This window comes from Rhamphochromis sp. 'chilingali' (genome assembly GCF_963969265.1).
Source record: "Rhamphochromis sp. 'chilingali' genome assembly, chromosome: 3".
Lineage (NCBI taxonomy): Eukaryota > Metazoa > Chordata > Actinopteri > Cichliformes > Cichlidae > Rhamphochromis > Rhamphochromis sp. 'chilingali'.
Window position 1 is genome coordinate 17,419,863 of NC_137931.1, and position 14,901 is coordinate 17,434,763.

Consider the following 14,901-nt stretch of genomic DNA (forward strand, 5'->3'; position numbering starts at 1 on the left):
TTAGTTTTCTGTTCTTAGATAACAGAAGTGGAACCTGCTGTGTGATGGCACTTTTATGCAAAACTGAATGAATTTTGCATTTAAACATAAAAGGAAATGCAACTCATAATATTGCAATCAATATGAACCATGTGAAGTTATATAGAGAATAATCAATGACAGATATCAGATTGAACAGGACGAAAACAGCTGTGGTTAACAATATATTTCATTCTCTTTGGATCATGCTGGCAGCCAGATCTTTGGTTCTGTATATAATTTAGCTGCGAACATCACCCATTATTCATCTAACAGAGGCGCTCCCTAAATTGACGGAAAGAAATTTACACACAGTAAATCACAACTTTAGCCACTGTCAGACGATCTTTCTATTTCGCCAGTCCTTAATGTGTATGTTCTTGGCAGAAATCACTGTTTTAATTTCTTATAAAGCAAAACACTGTTACGTGTAGGCTGTGTGCAGACAGAAATCGTGGACCCAAAAGTGCAGACACTCAGAGGCACAAAGTAAACTTAAAAAAACCCCAGCTTTAATGCTGAACTAAAAAGATACCAGAACTGAGACTTTAAACATAAACTCAGGCAAGCAGACAAAACACACAGCAAAATAAACAGAAGATCACAACACAGACACAGATGTCGTGTCCAAATTCATGGGCTGCATCCTCCTGAGGACCCGGCCTTCGTGGTCTACGTGGGCCGGGTCCTCAGGAGGTCGGGTAGGCCGGAAGTAAACGGCTGTGGAATTGGACGGTCTAGCCTTCTCGATCTACTCCCGCCCTTAATTCAGAGTATTTCCGGTCGTCAGCGCCACGGCACGAAAATCGAAAATGGACCCCGAAATCTTTCTCCGTTTTTTGTGTTCTTTTTTAATTATCAACGATCTAAAAAAACTGTGTCGCGGTCGTCATCGCCGGCATGTTTTGTATTCCAGGCTTATCAGAGAAAATCATATCCAGGTAAAACTATCAATCTAGACGCATTTAGGAATTACTTAGCTAGTTTTATGGATAATTTCAGTGACTGAATGACGGCGGTCATTCAAAATATATGAACAAAATCTCTTAGAAAATGTTCTTCTATAAGTTTACATTTATTTTCAGTTATTCATATGATCTGTTACTTATTTTTGTACATAAAATTGCAGTAAAATTGTCAGAAAGCCAAAAACAGGGTTATTTTTGAGTTCACAAAAAAGCTTAGCTACACAGATGAAATGTATAAAATGTTATTTCTCAGTGTTAGTATATTTTACTCAAGCTTAGTAATCAGACTAATGCTTTGATGTCATAAAATAAATGAAGTCATACCTTTCTATTAAAACTGTTTATGCTGTTCTCCACCTTTTCCTTAACCAGACAAGGCCGTTGTGCTGCAGAATTAACCAAAGTCCTGGACCGTTTTTTTAGCCAGGAGGATTCAAGGCCTGATTTTCGGCTAAGCAGGGAGTCTCTGGCAGTGTTGTTAAATCTCCTGAACCAGGATCGGCGGCATGGATGGGGTGCCACAATTGAGATCCTGGTGTTTCTTTTCTGGTTGGCATCCTACAGGGTGGTCTCAAGAGTGTTTGGGATGCCGCGTTCTACTGTCCACTACATCGTCCACCGAGTCACGAAAGAGGTGTTGGCCATTCGCTACCAGGTCATCCACCTCCCAACAACCCCAGAGGACCTGGAGGTAGTGTCCCGTGGGTTTGCAGGGCTGGCACGCCACAGAGCCTTTAAGAAAGCGGTGGGTGCAATCGGCGGCTGCCACATACGCATCAAGTGTCCAAGTGGCCCTGATGGTCAGTGCTATAGGAACCGAAAACTGTTTCCATCAATCATCTTGCAGGCGGTTTGTGACCATTGGGGCCGCTTCATCGACACATACGTGGGCTGGCCTGGGTCGGTGCATGATTCCAGGGTGCTCCGCCACAGCCCACTGTACAGACAGTCAGTCTACCCTCCTCCAGGGCATTTCATCCTCGCAGATGGAGGGTACCCATGCCTCCAGCGTCCACTCCCCCTCATCACACCCTACAAGAGGCCAGTCCAAGGTGTGGGAGCCCAGCACTTTGACAGCCATCATTCCGGGGCACGCTCCATCATAGAGCGTGCTTTTGGGATGATGAAGAACAGGTTCAGGGCCATCTTCCTGCAAGCGCTGGAGGTGCACCACACCTTTGTACCTCATGTAAGTGACCACCCAATGTCAAATTAATTGTGTGTGTGTATACATATATATATGTATGTGTGTGTGTGTGTGTGTGTGTGTGTGTGTGTGTGTGTGTGTGTGTGTGTGTGAAAGAATAATGTGTATATGTATATCACTACAGGTAGTAACAGCATGTGCCATCCTCCACAACATTTGCCTCAGTGCTGGCGACATTGTGGCTCCTGAGGATGAACCTGAGGAAGATGGAGCAGAGGATGATGAGGGGGAGGCTGGATTGGAGGCAGTCAGTGGTGCTCTGTGGCGGGACCAGCTGTCTGCTGAGGTGTCTGCCCTGGAGGAGGTACCACTAGACCATGACTACTGTTAACAGGCAAGTAAACATTTATCTAAGCATCTTTTTTAATACCACTTTTTCAAACTGTTGTCTGCTACAGAGTCACAAGTATTATACTAGTAGTGAATCCACTTTCTCTGGTTTGCATATTTCTGAAAAACCTCTTAGTGGTGTGGCAGCCGTCAATTGAGTCAGCCCTGCAAACCCGTGGATGGACGATGCAGTGGACAGAGGGAGGAAGCATCCTAAAACTCTTTGCAGACCACCCTGTGCGATTCTCCACTTTCTGACCAGAAAAGACAAACCACGGGTCACAGTCGCAGCACCCCATCCATGTCTGATCTTCTTTCGGCAAATCCAGCAACACTGCCAGAGATTTTCTGTTTGTGTGATCTTTCAAAGTATATTTGAAAGAAGAAAAAAAAACGGTCCAGGAACAGGTCACTTTGGTTAATCCTGTGTGAAAATTTGTAAATATTTGTATATATTTTTCCTTCTCTGACTAAAATTCATGTTTTAGAAATATTCTTGTTTTATTATTATTTACCTTTGAAGAGTTTTAAATTGACATTTAAAGTTTATGTTCATACATGTTAAAAACAACCAAATAAAATGAGTTCAGTGAAATCTGTTTTCATCAATTTATTCATAATGAAAAACTTAAAATAACACATAGAAAAAGGTAAGAAATGTATTAAAAAAAAGAATATCTGAAGGCACAACCAATTTGGGAACTAATTTTCATTAATCAAAAACTTTTAGTATGACATAACAAATAGAACAAAGTAAGAACATATCTTAATATATTTTTAACTTATTTAGGAACTAATCTTTCTAGTATGGAAAAAAGTCTGTCCATCCTGTCCCTGCTCTCCTGTTCTCTCCTCTCCTCAGCCTCCCTTTGGTACTGCATGTCCTCTCTGATGAGCTCAAGGAGCTCATCCTGTCTTTCCCTTCTCCTCTTTCTTCCCGTTGCTGCTGGCTGACCTCCTTCCTCATCTGTCTCCTTCTCCATCTCGCTTTGGTCACCCACTGCTGTACTTGGCCCTGGAGTGTCCTCAGGGAGAGAGGAAATAAGGACAGGGGGCCTAATGGAAGGCCTCTTTTTGTGCCGCCATCGTTACGTGAATGAAGTTCTGTGCAATGAATTCTGGGCTGGCAAGCTATCGAGCTGGTGGGTGACAGACGTCACCGAAAACATCGAAGCACTTTTGCAAATATGCAATATCTTGACAAACAAAGCAGATATTTGAAGTTTACACACCCACATTCTCGCCTGAAAATATGTTAAAAGTTTATTTTGTGACCCAGAAAGATTAATAAGAGTAATTTTAAAACTTAGTAGCGGCCGCCATTAGCCAGAAACTGGAGCTTGGCTGGGCCGCGCTATGAATTCTGGGATATGGTGGGCCACGAAGGACACACCCGACCCATCCTTCAAATTCGGGGTAAAGGAGGACGCATTTGTCGGCTGCATTCGGAGGAGTCTACGAATTTGGACAGCCTTCGGCGCGTCGCTGTGACGTAATCGGTCTACAAATGCGGCCTCAGGAGGATGCAGCCCATGAATTTGGACACGACCAGAGAAACACAGGGCTTAAATACACAGAGGGAGCAATCAGGGAATGGGTAACAGGAGGGAAACACAGCTGGGGCAAATCAGGCCTAACAAGACAAGGGGAAGCGAAACCAGATACATTAACCTCAGACAAGGACCTTCAAAATAAGACAGGAAACGTGACACAGACTGAACTAAAGACACAGACTCACACGCACTGCAACAGAGGGAACAGAGACGTGGGACCAGGGCAGACACTGACTGGACACGGGGATATAGGAACTAAGGATACACAGAGACGCGAACTAGACAAGGGGATACAGCTGACAGGGGAGACAGAGCAACTAGAGAAGACAGAGACATAAACCATAAGACAGAACTCAAAGAAACCAAAGACTAGAAACTATAAATAATAAACTCAAAAACCCTGGGTCAACAACCCAGGCATCCTAACAAACACAGCACCACTAAGAGTAAATCCTCAGATTGTGATTGAGTGTGACCATTAAAATAGTGTAGCTGCTGCTCTTTATCACTTGAAGATGAATTTCAGAAATATGATTATTCATTTCGGTGGTGTCCCCGAAAGACCCTTCATCACTGTAATTAAAATATGTTTAAAATAAGAAAAAATGTTTTGTTGTTTCTCAAAATGACAAGCTTTATTTAGTAAGTATATTTAGATTTCTTGTATTTTCTGTGCAGAAGCCACTGTATTTAAGTTTAAACAACTTCTTATGCAAGTTTTGCCTTGGGCAAAGAACTGGTTTTGCCCAGTATTCCCAATATTGAGGATCTACTTTGTTTACTTGCCATTTGTAAGATAGAGAGAAAATACATTGTTTGCTGCAGATTTACCTACAAGGTTGTGGTCCCGATTGCTAACTTCATGTAGCATATATAGCATATATCCTGGAACTGTCACGGCTCAACGGCACGAGGGAACAGGGATGGACACAGGCGCAGAAACCAACCCGGAAGCGAGGTGACAGAAAACAAATGATTTATTTCCGCCCACAGGTAAACAAAGGTGAAACACAAAGCGACGCCACCACACTAGTGGCGCGTAGGATTCGTCGGTGATAATGAGGGCGACCTAGACACCTCTAGGAGACGGCTGAACAGCGGGGACAGCGGGGAGGTAGAAACAGGACTAGGTAGGGGCCGGGGGCATTGGTTTCAGATGGAGGGGACAGGTGGAGCGGAAAACCCGGAAGCGGTCGAGGCGTGGGGAGGCAGGCAGGTGAGCGGTGGGCCGGCAGGCCACGTTGTGTAAGCAGCTGGCGGCCCAGGTCCAGGAGGACGGGAGCGAGGGGAACAAGATCTCCACTCCGGGTGCTATCGCTGAGGACAAGAAAAGACAGGTCAGTCATCACACGGCGTTAAGACAAGGTTTAGGATGCTCCACTGAACTAACATGGGAATAGCAGATACTCAGGCGATGAGTGGTTGAGAGCGCAGGTCTGATATACCGCTGGCACGATTGCTCACAGGTGGTCAGCCAGGGAGGGGCAACCGGACTCCGCCTAAAGGAGGAGGAGCCGCTGTCTGAGACCTGCAGGTGCCCAACCAGACCATGACAGGAACATACTAATAATGTATCTATGATGTCTTACCTCCAACAGTGTCCAAGATTGTGGCGACCGTGGCTCAGGGGGTTGGGAATCGCATCTGTAACCGGAAGTTTGCCGGTTCGATCCCCGGGCTCTCTGTCCTGATCGTTGTGTCCTTGGGCAAGACACTTTACCCTACTTGCCTACTGGTGTTGGCCAGAGGGGCCGATGGCGCGATATGGCAGCCTCGCTTCTGTCAGTCTGCCCCAGGGCAGCTGTGGCTACAGCTGTAGCTGTCTCCACCAGTGTGTGAATGTGAGAGTGAATGAATAGTGGTATTGTAAAGCTCTTTGGGTGCCTTGAAAAGCGCTATATAAATCCAATCCATTATTATTAAGATTGTGTTGTTTCAATGCTTCAAATCACAGCGTAGTCGGCATTGGGGTCTTTTATTTTGGAAACTTACTGGCTTGTCTATTTCTCTGGCTTACTTACTTCCCTCGTAACCTGCATTTGTAAAAGTCAGTTTTCTCTGGGGTGGAGTCCGGTGGGCTGCCCCGGACTCAACGGGGCTGGGCGATGCTGCTGCTGCGGGCCCCGGTCCGGATGGGCCTGGGCCCCCTTGCCCTGGTGGGTTCCAGAGTGTGGGGGTGCCTACTACTGGGGTCAGCAGGGGAGCTGGCCCCAGGGAGGGGCCGCTTGCCCCTCCCTTTCTTCCCTCCCCATCCTCAGCTGCCTCCCTATTCCCGCTCTACCACACCCACCCACCCAGACACGCGGGGCTTGGGGTGCAGGTATGTCACCAGGGTGCAGGGAGGCACTCCCCCTCTGTCCCCTTCTGGCCGCCTGTGCCTCAATTTTATTCTGCAACCTAGACATCCACATTACTCACACTCTCACATAACACATACATATAGGGCCTTGGGGGTGGGCACGTTTTACAGCATCCAGAGGATGGTCGGTGTATTCCAACCCACCTCTGGCTCTGGTGCCCTACCCTCAATTTTAAATGCATATAGACACTAAGGGTTTTCGGGAGAAGCCGTGCTGCTCTCTGAAAGGAAGCAGGAACCATGCTCTCCTGTGTTTTAAATGCACTTTAGAACAGCACACAGCAACACTACATATGAGCGGGCGTAGGGAGGTTTGGAGTCTTCACTCACCCCCGGTTCTGTTAGCCCTCAGGGCTGGGGGGCTGGGAGGAGGTGCTGGCCGTCAGATTGGGGTCTGGGATGCGGGGCCTCCCTGCTACTGCAGATAAGGTGGTGGTCCGCTTGCCTCCACCCCAGAGAGAAGGGTAACATCTCCTGGGTCTAGGTGCGGCTTGCCCCTCTGGGGGCAGGGGTACCTGGACCTGGGATATAGAGTATGTTTGGGGAGTGTGACTTTCTGTGCAGCGTCTATTCGTGTCTGTCTACACGTTGGGTGAGTGCCGAGTATTTGGTTGTGTATATGGGGGTGGGAATGCACGTTTGTGTCCGCGTGCACCTGAAGCTCGGTCCTCTCAGGCACAGCTGGCTGCCGGCAGAGCCCGCGGGCACGCCACTGCAACCCCCTCTGGCCTCTGCTCCGTAGCTGCTGGGTGACCTCTCGTTTGGGGCTCTACTCAGCTCTTCCCAGGAGGGCACAGTTCCCCCCCTTTTGGTGGTCCTCCTCGGGTCCTCGTACTCTGGAGCCTCTGGATGTCTGGGGCCATCTCCTCCATACCTGCTTCATACCCTGGGGGACGGGGCTGTGGCTCCCCACACTCCCTAGCAGATCGTTACATGGAGAAACCTTTGGAATACAAGCATGCTGATCCACACAGATGTACACACAGGTGTTCACAGACACGGACTACAGCTTTCTTGGCTGCTGCCTCAAAGCACATTGTGCGCTGTCTATCTTGTGTGCTGCACAATATCATTTAATATTTAGTATCTACTGTTATGTACTGCTAGCTAGTTTATTGTGATGGTGCTGTATTTATTATGTTGCTCTTTTTTTTGTTGTTGTTGGCTTTCTCTCCTGTTTTTTTTCTCCATACAGGTGATCCAGGTGTTTTGTTTGTTTTTCTTTCTTTCTTCCCCCCTTTCTCACCGTCTCTTCTCCCCTCTGTTTTTCTTTCTCTCCCTCTCTTTCTTTCATTCTCTCTCCCTGTCCTATCCCCCAGTCATGTCTGTCCCGTTTGTAGCAACCGAAAATAAAATAAATACATAATTATAATAAAGGTCAATCAAATGGACCAATATGGTAAGGCCATGATGATCCACTTGGCAAAATAAATCCGCTTGGCATCTTTCTTGGCCTTAAGACAACAATTCTGATGGCTAAAGATCCAAAAGAAAAAAAAAAGTCAGTTTACAGTCAGATGTTAGTTTCTCAGTCAGATCCAGCACTCATTCATCAACCAATAACACAATCATGACCAATGGGTGATGTGATAATGGCTCCGTCCATCTTCTGTATGATTTCTTCACAGACTTCAAGAGAAAAGGTTTTTCTCTGTGGAAAAAAGTTTTTGCTTTTCCGTCTCCTGAAAAAGTTTGATTTGCCAGCTGGCTCAGTTGGTAATGATTTATTGATATGATTGGTTGGTATGGTGATAGACAGATTGGTAACCTGAAAAGATTTCTTTTTTTAAAGTTCCGTAACTTTTCCGAATTATTTTCAAGGACGATCTCCCAGATGGTTTTATGTAACAAACCATCTGGCCTGAAACGTAACTACTCTCTCCTGTGCCCACTTAGAACAGACAAAAATTTGCAAAAGTCATATGAGAAAAAACACTACAGCAAGAAACCCCCGCCTTACTGATCCTACTTCTTCAGCCAGATGTATAAACTCCAGAATTTCTCAGTAAGTCAGATATGACAAGGAATACTATTTATAGCCAATGGTTGTACACTTAGATTTACTTCTATTTTTCAAGGTAGCTCTCAAAGAATCCAAGCAGCAAGAAGGATTCTGCTGAGAGAGCTCCTCTCTCTAATACATGAAAGCAAGGGGTGTAAGAACAGACTGTGATCACAGCAGCAAACACTCTTGAACACAGAGCTTATCAATAACATATCCACAAACTCAGCCAGATAAACAGGATCCTCAGCTAACAGGTAAAGGCTAACAGTGCACCAAGTACAAATCTATGAACATAATTGGATGTTTCGATTCTGTTATTCAAGCAACAGGATGATACAGAAAACAAATCAGTGAGAGCACATTTAAGCTGATGTGCTCATGACTTCTGTGTGTTGCCTCTATCTGCTGTATTTTAATTACCCTTTTCGAACAGGGCAATTTCTTGCTCCCCTGAAAAGGTTTAGCAGTCTTAGCCAATGTTTTTTTTTTAATATTACAACCTGAATTCCAAAAAAGACGCATCACCATGTAAATAAAGTTCTTGTGAACTTGTGAATATCCCTTGAACGTCTTGAGAGGTACATCTTTGTCCAAACATCCACTTGAACTCAAGTGTGACCCAACCCAAATATGATAGTCAAAGGTCTCTGTGTCCTCATAGAAACACATTTTTGGTCATAACACAAGAATCCATATAAATATTTTACTTTGACTCAAAATTTTATGCTTTTAATGAGATTTTATACATAAAAGGTCAAAGGTCAACTTGCCACTGGTTTGTGAAAGCTATTGTGAAAAGGTTATTCTAGTTTGAAGTTGTTTAAAGGTACATAGTGTAAAAACTCTCAGTAAATTGCAATTAACTTAATGCATTTCTTTACTCCTCCCAGTTAAAGTTTATAATCCTACAGTGGACAAACGACTCTGACAATTAGTCTGCTTTTTAACTCATCTGTCAGTATGTGTCAGTGTGTATTTACTCTGGAGAAGGCTGTAAAACTTTCTGAAAGGTGTCTGATATGAGCTGATGAGTCAGTGAAGCTCACTTCTGTCTGATGACAGTGATACTGAAGTGAGTTGTTGAGAAAAAGTTGAATTTTTGCTCCTGCTGGTTTTGCTGCTGTTAGCCTCTGTTAGCTGCTATTAGCCAGCGCTAGTAAAACTTTCTATGAAGGAGCTGTAAGATTGTTGAACTCGTACACTTAGTGAATAACATTTCATATGACGTGAGAATGTAATTAAACTTTTTACCACAGAAAAAGTGAGATTTTTAGGACACTCAAGCCTGATATTAGCTGGCATAATGTTAGCTTATAACCAGCTGTTGTTGTTGTTTAGCTGGCTCGTTGATAGCGGCACAGATACAGAAGGGTTGCATGTGTAATCTGCTGACATCAAGAATATTGGGGGTAAATAAGTATATTTATGCATGGTTTTGTGCATTAGAGCCCTGACTTCACCATAGAAGATGAGGCTTGAGGTGAGCAGAAAGAACATCCTGGAAATGAGGGAGCAGAGAGTAGTGGCGGAGGAGGAAGACCTTGAGAAAAGAGATGATGAAAATATACAGGTATAAATGTTAAATGGGCATATATAGATCTGCAAACTGGCACCTGGTCCTATCTGTTATGTGAATGCATCAAAAGTTGATACAAAAATATGCTTTATTTATGATCTAGTGACACCCAGCTCTATCTCTCTACCAAACCTAACTCTACTCTTCCTCCACCCTCCCTCATCCTCTGTCTAGCTGAACTTAATTCTTGGTTCTCCTCCAACTTTCTTAAACTCAACAGCAATAAATCGGAACTTCTTCTGGTTGGCACTAAACGACTGCTATCCAGAATTAACAATTTCTCTCTCACCATCAATAACTCGCTGGTCCCTATCTCTCCCTCTGTGAAAAGCTTGGGTGTCATTCTTGTAGTGTTCTGTTGCAGAGTGTAGCAACTCCGATCAAACACCAAGCTAAACCTCTGTCAATGAATACACGAGTCCGAGTAGAGTTGACCTTTTACTCAGAATCTTCATTTGACAAGCGGTGAAAACTGTAGTTGAAAAGAAATACAGAATAGAAAAAATGATCGTTTACATAAATATTGCATCACGAAATAACTCAAAATGTGACCTTACACCTTCGTGTTAGCTTTAGCAACAGCAATGATCATCAAAACTGCCTTTTTTAACATGTACAAATCAACCTCCATGAATCACAAACAAAATATAATTTTTAACAAATACCGCTATTTATGCCTTTTTAACACCTTCATCATGAAATATATACACTTACGGCGTTGCCTGAACAATGTTCCCAAGTGGATGGCTGTGGATAAGTCTCAGAGCAAGACCGCATGTCACTCTCCCTCTTAGAGATCCAGGAAGAGGAATTAAACAGGAAATGAAGCAATACAGGTAGCCCACCAGGAAGTGAGGTTATTAGCAAGTTCACCTTCAAAATTAAAGCTTCTTAACATTTTTAACTCTTTTTACTGTTCTTTCTAACTTAAATACATACAAAAGAATTACTTTAAGCAAACATTAAAGATAAATGAAATAAATGCCTTTGAGGCATCACACTCCCCGCCTGGCCTGTGTGAGGCCACTATGAACTTGAATGAGTCCAAACAACAGTCCTTAAATCAGTCCTTAGGCAGAAGAAGAACTACTTCTGCAACTGGCCTAAGGAAGGTTCTTGTGTCACCTTGGTCGGTCGTTTTTACTTCAACCTTTCTCACATGTCCATCCTTCCCAGGAAAGGTTGCTGTGACTATGGCCATGGGCCAGTAGTTACGGATGGTCTGCTTGTCCCTGAGGAGGACCAGATCCCCAACTTGAAGGTTTCTGCGTGTCACTGTCCATTTTTGTCTTTGTTGTAAGGATGGTAAGTATTCTTTGCTCCAACGGGCCCAAAACTGGTTTGCGAGCGCTTGAACTTGCCTCCATTGTTTTGTGAAGAGGTCCTTGTCTGTGAAATCTCCTGGAGGAGGTGGAACTCCTGATTTCTGTGTGAGGAGCATGGCTGGTGAAAGAATGAAAGGTTGGTTTGGGTCTGTAGACACAGGTAGGAGTGGACGTGCATTGATGATAGCTGTAATTTCTGCCATTAGTGTTGACAGCACTTCATGGGTCAGGCGGCTCTTTTGCTGCAAGAGCATTGAATCAAGGATTCTCCTGGCAACACCAATCATCCGTTCCCATGAGCCTCCCATGTGGGAAGCATGTGGAGGTCTGAAGTTCCAGCTACATCCTTGCCTGCTGAGGTACCCCTGTACAGTATTACCCATCTCCAACTCCTTGCTAGCTCCAATGAAGTTGGTCCCACAATCAGACTGAAGTTCCTTTGCAGGGCCTCTGAGAGCGAAGAACCGCCTGAGAGCATTTATACAGCTAGATGTGTCCATAGACTCAATGTGGACGGCCCTTGAACTCAAACAACTAAACATCATGGCCCACCGTTTGCTCTCTGCCTGTCCTCCTCTAGTGCGTCTGGCTACAACAGACCAAGGTCCAAAGACGTCAAGCCCCACGTATGTGAAGGGAGGGTAAACCTTGAGACGTTCCGGCGGTAAGTCAGCCATACGTTGTTCTTCCGGTCTCCCACGCAGCTTCCGGCAGATTACGCATTTGTGTAGGACTGAATTGATTAGTCGCTTACCACCCAAAATCCACAGTCCAGCTGCCCTTAGTGCACCTTCTGTGAGATGTCGACCCTGATGTCTCACCTGCTCATGGTGATGTCGTACGAGCAGTAAGGAAACGTAGCTGTCCTTGGGTAGGATTACTGGGTTCTTTTCTTCACACGTTAGTTGAGAATGTTTCAGTCTGCCTCCAACGCAGATGAGACTACTCTCCAAAGTTGGACTGAGTTTATGCAACGGGCTGTTTGTGGGCACCACTTTGTTTGCTTGGAGGGCCGACAGTTCCTTGGCAAAGGCTGGCCTTTGTGCTACTTGCAGAATGACATGTTTCGCTTGAGCTATTTCACCCACAGTACGAGGTAAGCGGCATGTGTGCCATCCTGTACACCTGCTGTTTTGGTTTGAATGTTTGTGAGATCTTGCCACATGGATAAGGAAAGCCACAGCTCGCCGTAGAGAGGTAAAGGTGGAGAAACGGCGAAAGCGATCAGGGGTAAGTACAGGTTCCTTCAGATGAGTAGTGTAGGTGCGTACCTGCAGTCGAATCTCTGAGTCATTTCCCGGGTCGATGAGCTCAAACGTCTCACTGGTTTGTGTTGTTTCTGCAGATAACTGATGCAGGAATGAAGGTCCGGTGAACCAAGAACTCTGGGTCAGATGGGATGCAGGCAGAGATCTGGATGCATGGTCCGCAGGGTTTTCTTCCGTGCACACATAATGCCATTGTTCTGGTCTGGTAGAATGTCGGATACGTTGGACTCTGTTATGGACATATGTGTAGAAGCGTTTTGTCGTATTACAAATGTACCCGAGTACCACCTGACAGCATCCAATTTCAGATCCAGCTCCTCCCGGATGAGATCCGCCATTTCTACTGCAAGGACAGCAGCGCAGAGTTCGAGCCTCGGGATTGTTGGTTCAGACTGGGGTGCTAATTTGGCTTTGCCCATAACAAATCCTACTTCCACTTTTCCATCCTCCTGGATGGCTCTCAAGTAAGCGATAGCCCCAATGGCCATAGTTGAGGCATCTGAGAATACAAACAACTCTGTGCGCACAGCTTTGGTGAGCGAGGTTGATGTGTATGCACGTGGCACATGAAGCTCCTTTAGGACTTGAAGAGAATCTCTCCAAGTTTCCCATTTCTTCAGCTTGTCTTCTGGGAGAGGTGCATCCCAGTCAGTCAGTTCCGAACTAAGTTCCCTAAGAAGAGCTCGTCCCTGGATTGTGACAGGTGCCAGCATACCCATCGGATCAAAAACACTATTGACGGTGGAGAGGACTCCACGTCGAGTGAAAGGTTTGATAATAGTTGATGCAGAGAATGTAAATGTGTCTTTTCTGATCTCCCAAAGCAAACCCAGGCTGCGCTGCATGGGTGCTGTCTCCCCACTCAAATCCAGATCCTTGATGAGCGGGACACAATCTTCTGGCGGGAAAGCTCCAGTGACTGCTGGACTGTTCGACACAAACTTGTGCAAGCGGAGGTTTGATTCAGCAAGTGAAGCCTGAGTCTGTTGGAGAAGGTTGATTGCTTCTGCTTCAGATGGGAGAGACACCAAGCCATCATCCACGTAAAAGTGCCTTTCCACAAATTTCATTGTGTCGGCACTGTACTTCTGGGCACCTTCAGCAATGGCTCTTCGCAGACCATAGATGGCCACAGCCGGAGATGGTGAGTTGCCAAAGACATGAACCCTCATGCGGTAGTCGATAACTGCCTTGGTGAGGTCGTTGTCCTCATACCACAAAAACCGGAGGTAGTTGCGGTGCCTTTCATGAACCAAAAAGCAGTGAAACATTTGTTGGATGTCGGCGAGGATAGCTACTCTCTCCCTTCGAAAGCGTAGAAGGACGCCCAAGAGAGAATTGTTGAGGTCGGGACCAGTCAGAAGCACGTCATTGAGGGAGACCCCGCAGTACTGAGCGCTGGAATCGAAAACCACCCTGATTTGGTTGGGCTTTTGTGGGTGGTATACCCCGAATGATGGAAGAAACCAGCACTCTTCATCTTCCCTCAAGGGTGGTGCCACCTCTGCGTGACCGTTGGCAATGATCTTCTCCATGAATGCCACATATTGCTTCTGCATCTCAGGTTTCTTCCTGAATTGGCGTTGCAAGGATTCAAACCTCTTAACCGCATGCTCTTTATTATTTGGCAAACGTTGCCGTGGCTCCTTGAACGGCAATGGAGCAACTCAACTACCAGTGTCATCTCTGTGGACATTTGTATCCATGATCTCTAGGAAGAGGATGTCTTCTATTGATGGAGCAGGTTTGTTATCATGTTCAGATTGGTTAAACACCGTGTGTCCTAGCATCCTCTCTGGCATTTTGTTAGACTTGCTGAAGCTTGGCTGCGTTTCTTTGACATGCATGAAACTTGCACAGGGCTGAAATATGGAATGGCGACCGCTGTCTACCACATGGGTCTTGAATGTGTCCACCGTTGGCTTATGCACATTACCTAGGCACACCTCCCCTATCACCACCCAGCCTAGATCGAGACGTTGTGCAAAGGGAGCGTTGTGTGGCCCGTTAACTTGCTGCCTGACCTTGTGTGCTCTAAGCACGTCTCTCCCGAGCAGCAGGAGTAGCTCTGCTTCTGGGTCTAGATCGGGGATGTGTTTGGCTATATGGTGGAGATGAGGATGATGCAAAACAGCACCTGGTGTTGGGATTTCAGCTCGATTGTTAGGGATTTCAGGGCACTCAAGGAGTGGTGGAAGAGGTATGAGCACGTTGCCGTTCAACGACTCTATCTGGAATCCTTCTGCCTTTCTGCCATACGTTTCGATGACACCGGAGCATGTTCTGAGATGG

At 45.7% G+C, this 14,901-nt stretch overlaps 1 long non-coding RNA gene across 1 annotated transcript; it reads right to left on the reverse strand.

Moving 5' to 3' along the window:
* Positions 1-4,986: 4,986 nt before the first annotated feature.
* On the reverse strand, positions 4,987-6,251 carry LOC308394139. Its single transcript, XR_013971122.1, has 3 exons — positions 5,666-6,251; positions 5,467-5,575; positions 4,987-5,393 (listed from the first exon to the last, which is right to left on the reverse strand). It is a non-coding gene; the product is annotated as an uncharacterized lncRNA (long non-coding RNA).
* Between the last annotated feature and the right edge of the window lie 8,650 nt (positions 6,252-14,901).